The sequence below is a fragment of the Drosophila biarmipes genome, unplaced genomic scaffold (assembly GCF_025231255.1).
Source record: "Drosophila biarmipes strain raj3 unplaced genomic scaffold, RU_DBia_V1.1 ptg000083l, whole genome shotgun sequence".
Lineage (NCBI taxonomy): Eukaryota > Metazoa > Arthropoda > Insecta > Diptera > Drosophilidae > Drosophila > Drosophila biarmipes.
The window spans coordinates 5,713-16,511 of NW_026114566.1; the positions used below are offsets into that span (position 1 = coordinate 5,713).

A 10,799-nucleotide genomic window follows, 5' to 3' on the forward strand; every position below is an offset into this window, starting at 1 on the left:
TTAGGAATATTTTTATATTATATGTTTGCCAATCTTCGCGTCACTAATAAGATGACGATTCATATTGTTATTATTAGATGGTCGAGTTGTACTTATATTGATATGTTAATCAAATTGGTCTCTTACTTGAAAATCTAGACCTTAGGAATATTTTTATATTATATGTTTGCCAATCTTCGCGTCACTAATAAGATGACGATTCATATTGTTATTATTAGATGGTCGAGTTGTACTTATATTGATATGTTAATCAAATTGGTCTCTTACTTGAAAATCTAGACCTTAGGAATATTTTTATATTATATGTTTGCCAATCTTCGCGTCACTAATAAGATGACGATTCATATTGTTATTATTAGATGGTCGAGTTGTACTTATATTGATATGTTAATCAAATTGGTCTCTTACTTGAAAATCTAGACCTTAGGAATGTAATATATAAAGGATTAAAAATTCGCCACAAAGCCAAGCAAACAATCAATGCATACAAATAGATTGTTGGTTGAACTTTATATAAGAAGTTCAACACAACAAATAAATTATGCAATTTTATTATCGAATCATCAAGCAAAGGATAAGCTTCAGTGGATCGCAGTATGGCAGCTGCTCAACCACTTACAACACCTTGCCTGTTACAAAAGTCGTTTACAATTGATTCTAGGCTTTGTCATTGTATTAAATAATGCTTTTATATGTAACTAGCGCGGCATCAGGTGATCAAAGATCCTCCCAATTTACTATGTTACAAATTACATTGGCATCACATCCATTGTCGTTTAAAAAGTAAATTATAAACTTTAAATGGTTTAGAAGCCATACAATGCAAATTGCCCCTTATTTATCATTGCAGTCCAGCACGGATACGACCTTAGAGGCGTTCAGGCATAATCCAACGGACGTAGCGTCATACCACTGTTCGCTCGAACAAGTATTGTGCCATTGGTCCGTACCTGCGGTTCCTCTCGTACTACGCAGGAATGCTGTCGCAACAACGTTTTGTCATTAGTAGGGTAAAACTAACCTGTCTCACGACGGTCTAAACCCAGCTCACGTTCCCTTGCATGGGTGAACAATCCAACGCTTGGTGAATTTTGCTTCACAATGATAGGAAGAGCCGACATCGAAGGATCAAAAAGCGACGTCGCTATGAACGCTTGGCCGCCACAAGCCAGTTATCCCTATGGTAACTTTTCTGACACCTCTTGTTAAAAACTCTTTAAACCAAAAGGATCGATAGGCCGAGCTTTTGCTGTCCCTGTGTGTACTGAACACCGAGATCAAGTCAGCATTTGCCCTTTTGCTCTATGTGTGGTTTCTGTCCGCACTGAGCTGGCCTTGGGACACCTCCGTTATTATTTGAGAGATGTACCGCCCCAGTCAAACTCCCTACCTGGCAATGTCCTTGAATTGGATCATACCTGAGTAATTGGAGTTATACCAAATTTTCAAATCAAAAATACATAAATGCACCGTTTTATTAAAGAATTTGTTTGCGATTATATAACAAACTCGTGATACTTTGATCAAGAAGCTTGCATCAAAACCCAATACCATAAGATATAATAAATATATCCGTATAATGGCTAGGAAATGATACACGTTCCATTTAATCAAGTAAGTAAGGAAACAATAAGAGTAGTGGTATTTCATTGGCGATACCAAACCGAGGTCTAATATCTCCCACTTATTCTACACCTCTTATGTCTCCTTACACTGCCAGATTAGAGTCAAGCTCAAAAGGGTCTTCTTTCCCCGCTAATTATTCCAAGCCCGTTCCCTTGGCTGTGGTTTCGCTAGATAGTAGATAGGGACAGTAGGAATCTCGTTAATCCATTCATGCGCGTCACTAATTAGATGACGAGGCATTTGGCTACCTTAAGAGAGTCATAGTTACTCCCGCCGTTGACCCGCGCTTACTTGAATTTCTTCACTTTGACATTCAGAGCACTGGGCAGAAATCACATTGTGTCAACACCCGCTAGGGCCATCACAATGCTTTGTTTTAATTAGACAGTCGGATTCCCCAAGTCCGTGCCAGTTCTGAATTGATTGTTAATTGATAATCGTTATAATTAATAAGAACTAATTGGTTTAACCCAATTAGTATTCTTAAAAATTTTAGCAAGAAAGTTCCACAATTGGCTACGTAACTAAACTATCCGGGGAACAAGTAACTAACATAAATGCTAGAAACTCTATTTACCCAGAACGAGCACATAAACCATGTTATTGTTTCCCAATCAAGCCCGACTATCTCAATCTTCAGAGCCAATCCTTATCCCGAAGTTACGGATCTAATTTGCCGACTTCCCTTACCTACATTATTCTATCGACTAGAGACTCTTCACCTTGGAGACCAGCTGCGGATATTGGTACGGCCTGTTGAGAAGTTTGCGTGTCCCCACCATAAATTTTCAAGGTCCGAGGAGAAAATATCGACACAACAGTATATGTCATGCTCTTCTAGCCCATCTACCATATCTCTCTGCGAAAGACTTCCATGGTAGTACGGCTATAAAACAGAAAAGAAAACTCTTCCGATATCTCTCGACGGCTTCTTTATGGTCGTTCCTGTTGCCAGGATGAGCACGAGGCCCATATTTAATAACAAACGGATACTCAACAGGTTACGGAATTGGAACCGTATTCCCTTTCGTTCAAAATTATTCAAGTATATTAATTTAGCTAGATTTTATATAATATATATATTTGTTTGGCATTTGTATTTTACTTGAAAATTTTCGGCTTTCGCCTTGAACTTAGGACCGACTAACTCGTGATCAACCACTGTTCACACGAAACCCTTCTCCACTTCAGTCCTCCAAGGTCTCATTCGATTATTTGCTACTACCACCAAGATCTGTACCAATGGCAGCTCCATGCAGGCTTACGCCAAACACTTCTACGCATACCATTGTACCTTCCTACTCACTAAAGTTTCAAAATTTATATTACAAGTAATATAAATCATCTACTTTAGCGGTAATGTATAGGTATACAACTTAAGCGCCATCCATTTTAAGGGCTAGTTGCTTCGGCAGGTGAGTTGTTACACACTCCTTAGCGGATTTCGACTTCCATGATCACCGTCCTGCTGTTTTAAGCAACCAACGCCTTTCATGGTATCTGCATGAGTTGTTAATTTGGGCACCGTAACATTACGTTTGGTTCATCCCACAGCGCCAGTTCTGCTTACCAAAAGTGGCCCACTGGGCACATTATATCATAACCTTGAACTTCATATCAAGAAAGTTAAGGTTCTTACCCATTTAAAGTTTGAGAATAGGTTAAGATCGTTTCGACCCTAAGGCCTCTAATCATTCGCTTTACCAGATAAGATTATTTTATATAATATTAAAATGCACCAGCTATCCTGAGGGAAACTTCGGAAGGAACCAGCTACTAGATGGTTCGATTGGTCTTTCGCCCCTATACTCAATTCTGACAATCGATTTGCACGTCAGAACTGTTTCGGTCTTCCATCAGGGTTTCCCCTGACTTCAACCTGATCAAGTATAGTTCACCATCTTTCGGGTCACAGCATATATGCTCAAGGTACGTTCCAGTTAGAGGCATAAATAATATAAATATCATTATACATAACTATATAGAACGCCCCGGGATTGTGTTAATTAGCTATAAATAGTTAAAAAACTAATCCCATTATTAGTCAAGTTAATTACGCTATTAGGTTTATATCCCAATAACTTGCACATATGTTAGACTCCTTGGTCCGTGTTTCAAGACGGGTCCCGAAGGTATCCTGAATCTTTCGCATTGTTAATCCTACAAGTGCATATAATAAACACAAAAATCAATGATAATTATGCCATTATATAATTCCGAAAAATTAACGCACTGTATTCATATAAATCTATCAGCACTTTATCAAATTAATAACATTTATTCTGTGTTAAAATGCAAGCAAATTAATTTGAATAAACTATAAGTTATATTTTATGATAAATTTGGTATGCTAATAGATTACAATGTCCTTATATGGAAAAAATGCACACTATTATCATAATATTGTTTAAATATTACAATTCTAATGATGAATTTTCCATAACGGATATTCAGGTTCATCGGGCTTAACCTCTAAGCAGTTTCACGTACTGTTTAACTCTCTATTCAGAGTTCTTTTCAACTTTCCCTCACGGTACTTGTTTACTATCGGTCTCATGGTTATATTTAGTTTTAGATGGAGTTTACCACCCACTTAGTGCTGCACTATCAAGCAACACGACTCTTTGGAAACATCATCTAGTAATCATTAACGTTATACGGGCCTGGCACCCTCTATGGGTAAATGGCCTCATTTAAGAAGGACTTAAATCGTTAATTTCTCATACTAGAATATTGACGCTCCATACACTGCATCTCACATTTGCCATATAGACAAAGTGACTTAGTGCTGAACTGATTTCTTTTCGCTCGCCGCTACTAAGAAAATCCTTGTTAGTTTCTTTTCCTCCCCTAATTAATATGCTTAAATTCAGGGGGTAGTCCCATATGAGTTGAGGTTGTGTATAACTTTTATATGCAATTAATTCTTTATATATAATGATAAAACATTTTATTAAATTCGTTATATTAATAATATCTGTATATAAATGGCATTTGTTTGATTTAACGAATCAACGAAGAACAATAATATTGTCAACGGTTTTCTATTTTCTAATCATTAATAAGAGACAATTCTAGATAAATTTTTATGCTAGACATTTCTCAGTATCATTTGATTGAAAAAGAAAATATTTCTCTTCGTTTTTCACATTCAAATTATTTACTAATGTGAGATAATGTTTTTCATATATTTTTTAATATTATGAATAAAATAATTAAATTATTATTATCCAATAATATACCATATGCTTATAAAATTTCATTATAAAATTTGTATAAGCAACTTAATTAGCATAGTCTTACAACCCTCAACCATATGTAGTCCAAGCAGCACTATAAAATTAATTAAAGTACATAACAGCATGGACTGCGATATGCGTTCAAAATGTCGATGTTCATGTGTCCTGCAGTTCACACGATGACGCACAGTTTGCTGCGTTCTTCATCGACCCATGAGCCGAGTGATCCACCGCTTAGAGTTTTATAAATTGGTTTCTTAATTTTGTCAAATATGTTTTTATTGAAAGAAATTAAAAATACACCATTTTACTGGCATATATCAATTCCTTCAATAAATTTATTTTTATACCTAAAACGAATGCTGCGAAATGTCTTAGTTTTATATAACCAATATATATCAAAGTATTTCTTTTTAAATTGCATTTATTGTAAATAAATATATATATATATATATTAATACTTTTTTAGCGATATAAATTGAAATTTATATAAAACATTAACCTGTATAAAACCAGGTACAACATTGTACATTTTAGGTTGTTGCATTATCCAATGTATGCGCATAACTGAGATGAACAATACATATCGCAACGCGTGTATATTATGGTCCATATACACACAGTATTTTAATTGTGTTTATATACAATAATAATTTAATATTATTATTTTAATAATTCGATTTGCTTGTTCGAATTTTTATTTGTTTGTTTTGGCTGCTTATTATTTCTCTCATATGTATTAAATACAATATATAATTTTAATATTTGCATTATTTCGATTTGCTTGTTCGAAATTTCATTTGATCTATATTAGATCATATACATTTTGGCAATTCATATTTTATTTGTATTACTATAATGTATTTATTATAATATAAACAAATATTTTATTAACGGTAAGGATATACAATAATAATTTAATATTATTATTTTAATAATTCGATTTGCTTGTTCGAATTTTTATTTGTTTGCTTTGGCTGCTTATTATTTCTCTCATATGTATTAAATACAATATATAATTTTAATATTTGCATTATTTCGATTTGCTTGTTCGAAATTTTATTTGATCTATATTAGATCTCATATACATTTTGGCAATTCATATTTTATTTGTATTATTATAATGTATTTATTATAATATAAACAAATATTTTATTAACGGTAAGGATATACAATAATAATTTAATATTATTATTTTAATAATTCGATTTGCTTGTTCGAATTTTTATTTGTTTGCTTTGGCTGCTTATTAATTTCTCTCATATGTATTAAATACAATATATAATTTTAATATTTGCATTATTTCGATTTGCTTGTTCGAAATTTCATTTGATCTATAATAGATCTCATATACATTTTGGCAATTCATATTTTATTTGTAATACTATAATGTATTTATTATAATATAAACAAATATTTTATTAACGGTAAGGATATTAAAACATTAATGATCCTTCCGCAGGTTCACCTACGGAAACCTTGTTACGACTTTTACTTCCTCTAAATAATCAAGTTCGGTCAACTTTTGCGAAACAACCGTAACACGCAAGGCGTCACAGTGATCACGTCCGGAGACCTCACTAAATAATTCAATCGGTAGTAGCGACGGGCGGTGTGTACAAAGGGCAGGGACGTAATCAATGCGAGTTAATGACTCACACTTACTGGGAATTCCAAGTTCATGTGAACAGTTTCAGTTCACAATCCCAAGCATGAAAGTGGTTCAGCGGTTTACCCGGACCTCTCGGTCTAGGAAATACACGTTGATACTTTCATTGTAGCGCGCGTGCAGCCCAGGACATCTAAGGGCATCACAGACCTGTTATTGCTCAATCTCATTATTGCTAGACGCAATTTGTCCATTTAAGAAGCTAGTGTCCTTATAATGGGACAAACCAACAGGTACGGCTCCACTTATATAAACACATTCAAACACAATAAACATTTTACTGCCACCATGAATGAAGGCTATATAAGCTTCAACACCATAATCCTGAAGATATCTATTTAATATATTTGAGTCTCGTTCGTTATCGGAATTAACCAGACAAATCACTCCACGAACTAAGAACGGCCATGCACCACCACCCATAGATTCGAGAAAGAGCTATCAATCTGTCTTACACACTTATGTTCGGACCTGGTAAGTTTTCCCGTGTTGAGTCAAATTAAGCCGCAGGCTCCACTCCTGGTGGTGCCCTTCCGTCAATTCCTTTAAGTTTCAGCTTTGCAACCATACTTCCCCCGGAGCCCAAAAGCTTTGGTTTCCCGGGAAGCGACTGAGAGAGCCATAAAAGTAGCTACACCCAATTGCTAGCTGGCATCGTTTATGGTTAGAACTAGGGCGGTATCTGATCGCCTTCGAACCTCTAACTTTCGTTCTTGATTAATGAAAACATCTTTGGCAAATGCTTTCGCTTAAGTTAGTCTTACGACGGTCCAAGAATTTCACCTCTCGCGTCGTAATACTAATGCCCCCAAACTGCTTCTATTAATCATTACCTCTTGATCTGAAAACCAATGAAAGCAGAACAGAGGTCTTATTTCATTATCCCATGCACAGAATATTCAGGCATTTGAAGCCTGCTTTAAGCACTCTAATTTGTTCAAAGTAATTGTACCGGCCCACAATAACACTCGTTTAAGAGCACTAATGCAGGTTTTTAAATAGGAGGAACATATGAAAAAATACAAGTATCTAAGCACATGTAAGAACTCCACCGGTAATACGCTTACATACATAAAGGTATAGTACTAACCACAATTGTAAGTTGTACTACCCGTATGAAGCACAAGTTCAACTACGAACGTTTTAACCGCAACAACTTTAATATACGCTATTGGAGCTGGAATTACCGCGGCTGCTGGCACCAGACTTGCCCTCCAATTGGTCCTTGTTAAAGGATTTAAAGTGTACTCATTCCAATTACAGGGCCTCGGATATGAGTCCTGTATTGTTATTTTTCGTCACTACCTCCCCGAGCTGGGAGTGGGTAATTTACGCGCCTGCTGCCTTCCTTAGATGTGGTAGCCGTTTCTCAGGCTCCCTCTCCGGAATCGAACCCTGATTCCCCGTTACCCGTTGCAACCATGGTAGTCCTAGATACTACCATCAAAAGTTGATAGGGCAGACATTTGAAAGATCTGTCGTCGGTACAAGACCATACGATCTGCATGTTATCTAGAGTTCAACCAATATAACGATCTTGCGATCGCTTGGTTTTAGCCTAATAAAAGCACATGTTCCATAAGGTTCATGTTTTAATTGCATGTATTAGCTCTAGAATTACCACAGTTATCCAAGTAACTGTTAACGATCTAAGGAACCATAACTGATATAATGAGCCTTTTGCGGTTTCACTTTTAATTCGTGTGTACTTAGACATGCATGGCTTAATCTTTGAGACAAGCATATAACTACTGGCAGGATCAACCAGAATAATGTTTTTATTCATATTTCATTCATATTTTTTGAATAGAAATTAGCAATATATATGTTGTTATAGATTTTATTTCTATCGAATACGGCCATTTTTATATAGCATTCGTATACGTTTGTTTTCCAATTTATACTTGTTTCGCCACTAATAATAACAAGTTTTTATTGATGTCAAAAAGAATCATATTCTTTATAAACACAATATTTATTTTTCATATATTTTCTTTATATATGCACATTTCATTCTAAAATATCATTTTTGTTCGACATACATAATATATTGTATCCACACATGTACAATTTTTGTTTAACCAATATAAGATATTGAGTTAATCATTTGTATTTTGACGATAAATTTAAAATTTATCTATATATATCCATATAAGTCTCTGGTAATATATAAAATAGAACCGAGTGTATATATATAATTATTACTACTATATTTATTTCTTAAATAATATATACTTATATATTATTTATATATATACTCTTTATTATATATTATATAATTTCTTAAATAACTCTCTTAATAGCTATTTTTTATTATCAACAATATAAGTTGATATTAATATTGAAAATGTATTCATAATTACATTTTTATATTTCTTTGGTAGACTTTTATGTACTATTATTATTTAATAATACACATATAATATAAATCATGTTAGCCTACCTCCTAAAATTAACGATAAAATTCGGAAACAATTTGTTATTCTATGTACAATAGAAACTTGGCCTTTGTTTCAACGTTATTATCTTTGGGCTTAAAATATTAACCGCGGAGCCAAGTCTCGTATTCAAATAAATGAATAAAGAAACAAATTTGACGGATAATATCTTCTCTACTGACATATGTCAATAGCAGACGGCCGGCCCATTGACCATCCTATAGTAGTTTTTGGACACGCTGTCTCCCATTCGGGTATATTCAATTTACTTTGCCACTCACCCATATAGTGTTCTCTTATATAATAAGACAACGCACTTTTATATTCATTATATGGATATATTGCCTTCCTCATATTTGCCACACCACCTATAGTAGTTTTTGGACACGCTGTCTCCCATTCGGGTATATTCAATTTACTTTGCCACTCACCCATATAGTGTTCTCTTATATAATAAGAAAACGCACTTTTATTTTCATTATATGGATATATTGCCTTCCTCATATTTGCCACACCACCTATAGTAGTTTTTGGACACGCTGTCTCCCATTCGGGTATATTCAATTTACTTTGCCACTCACCCATATAGTGTTCTCTTATATAATAAGAAAACGCACTTTTATTTTCATTATATGGATATATTGCCTTCCTCATATTTGCCACACCACCTATAGTAGTTTTTGGACACGCTGTCTCCCATTCGGGTATATTCAATTCTCTTTGCCACTCACCCTTATAGTATTCTCTTATTTAATAAGAATACTAAAATACTTCTCATATTATAGATGTAATCTATTAACTTCTCAATATCCATACGGTTTATGTATGGTATTGACAAAATCCTATGCATTTGCATAAGATTTATTTTGCCACAATTTATAGTACTAGTGCCGCCCTCACTAGGTATAAATATCTCATTTCGCTAGTAGTGTATGGGCAAATTCTACTAGCTATTCTCATAAATATGTCACTTATATGCCATATCTATACAATTCATGCACTTTTATATGTATATTTGCTATATTATACATTATTATGCCTTATAGGTATTATACCTATAAGCCACATCCATACGATTGCTTAATATAAATATATGTATAATTTTTTATACATATTTTTTTTTTATTTATGTATGGTTTTTTATTCATATCCATATACTGTATTCACTTTTATATGGATATGATTGGCGTTTTATATAGTATTGACAAAATCATAAGTTTGACCAATACGAGGAGAGGTCCGCCAACGACCACCTCCCTATAGGTGTTTTTGGACACGCTGTCTCCCATTCGACTGCTTACTATACTAGGGGCTACCCGCTCCGTATGATATTCTCTCATATAACAAGAGAATGCAAGAAATATTCGTATTTTATGAATATAATCCATTTATTTTTCAATATCCATACGTTTTACTTAGTTTTTTGTACGGTATTGACAAAATCCTATGCATTTGCATAAGATTTATTTTGCCACAATTTATAGTACTAGTGCCGCCCTCACTAGGTATAAATATCTCATTTCGCTAGTAGTGTATGGGGAAATTCTACTAGCTATTCTCATAAATATGTCACTTATATGCCATATCTATACAATTCATGCACTTTTATATGTATATTTGCTATATTATACATTATTATGCCTTATAGGTATTATACCTATAAGCCACATCCATACGATTGCTTAATATAAATATATGTATAATTTTTTATACATATTTTTTTTTTATTTTTGTATGGTTTTTTATTCATATCCATATACTGTATTCAATTTTATATGGATATGATTGGCGTTTTATATAGTATTGACAAAATCATAAGTTTGACCA

The 10,799-nt window shown here is 33.8% G+C and overlaps 3 non-coding genes across 3 annotated transcripts; all 3 read right to left on the reverse strand.

Annotated features, from left to right (window-relative positions):
• Positions 1-555: 555 nt before the first annotated feature.
• On the reverse strand, positions 556-4,526 carry LOC127012453 (large subunit ribosomal RNA). The gene has a single exon (XR_007765941.1). It is a non-coding gene; the product is annotated as a large subunit ribosomal RNA (ribosomal RNA).
• Positions 4,527-4,928: 402 nt separating this feature from the next.
• LOC127012451 (5.8S ribosomal RNA) lies at positions 4,929-5,107 on the reverse strand. Its single transcript, XR_007765939.1, has one exon. It is a non-coding gene; the product is annotated as a 5.8S ribosomal RNA (ribosomal RNA).
• Positions 5,108-6,310: 1,203 nt separating this feature from the next.
• Positions 6,311-8,305, reverse strand: LOC127012452 (small subunit ribosomal RNA). Its single transcript, XR_007765940.1, has one exon. It is a non-coding gene; the product is annotated as a small subunit ribosomal RNA (ribosomal RNA).
• Positions 8,306-10,799: the final 2,494 nt, after the last annotated feature.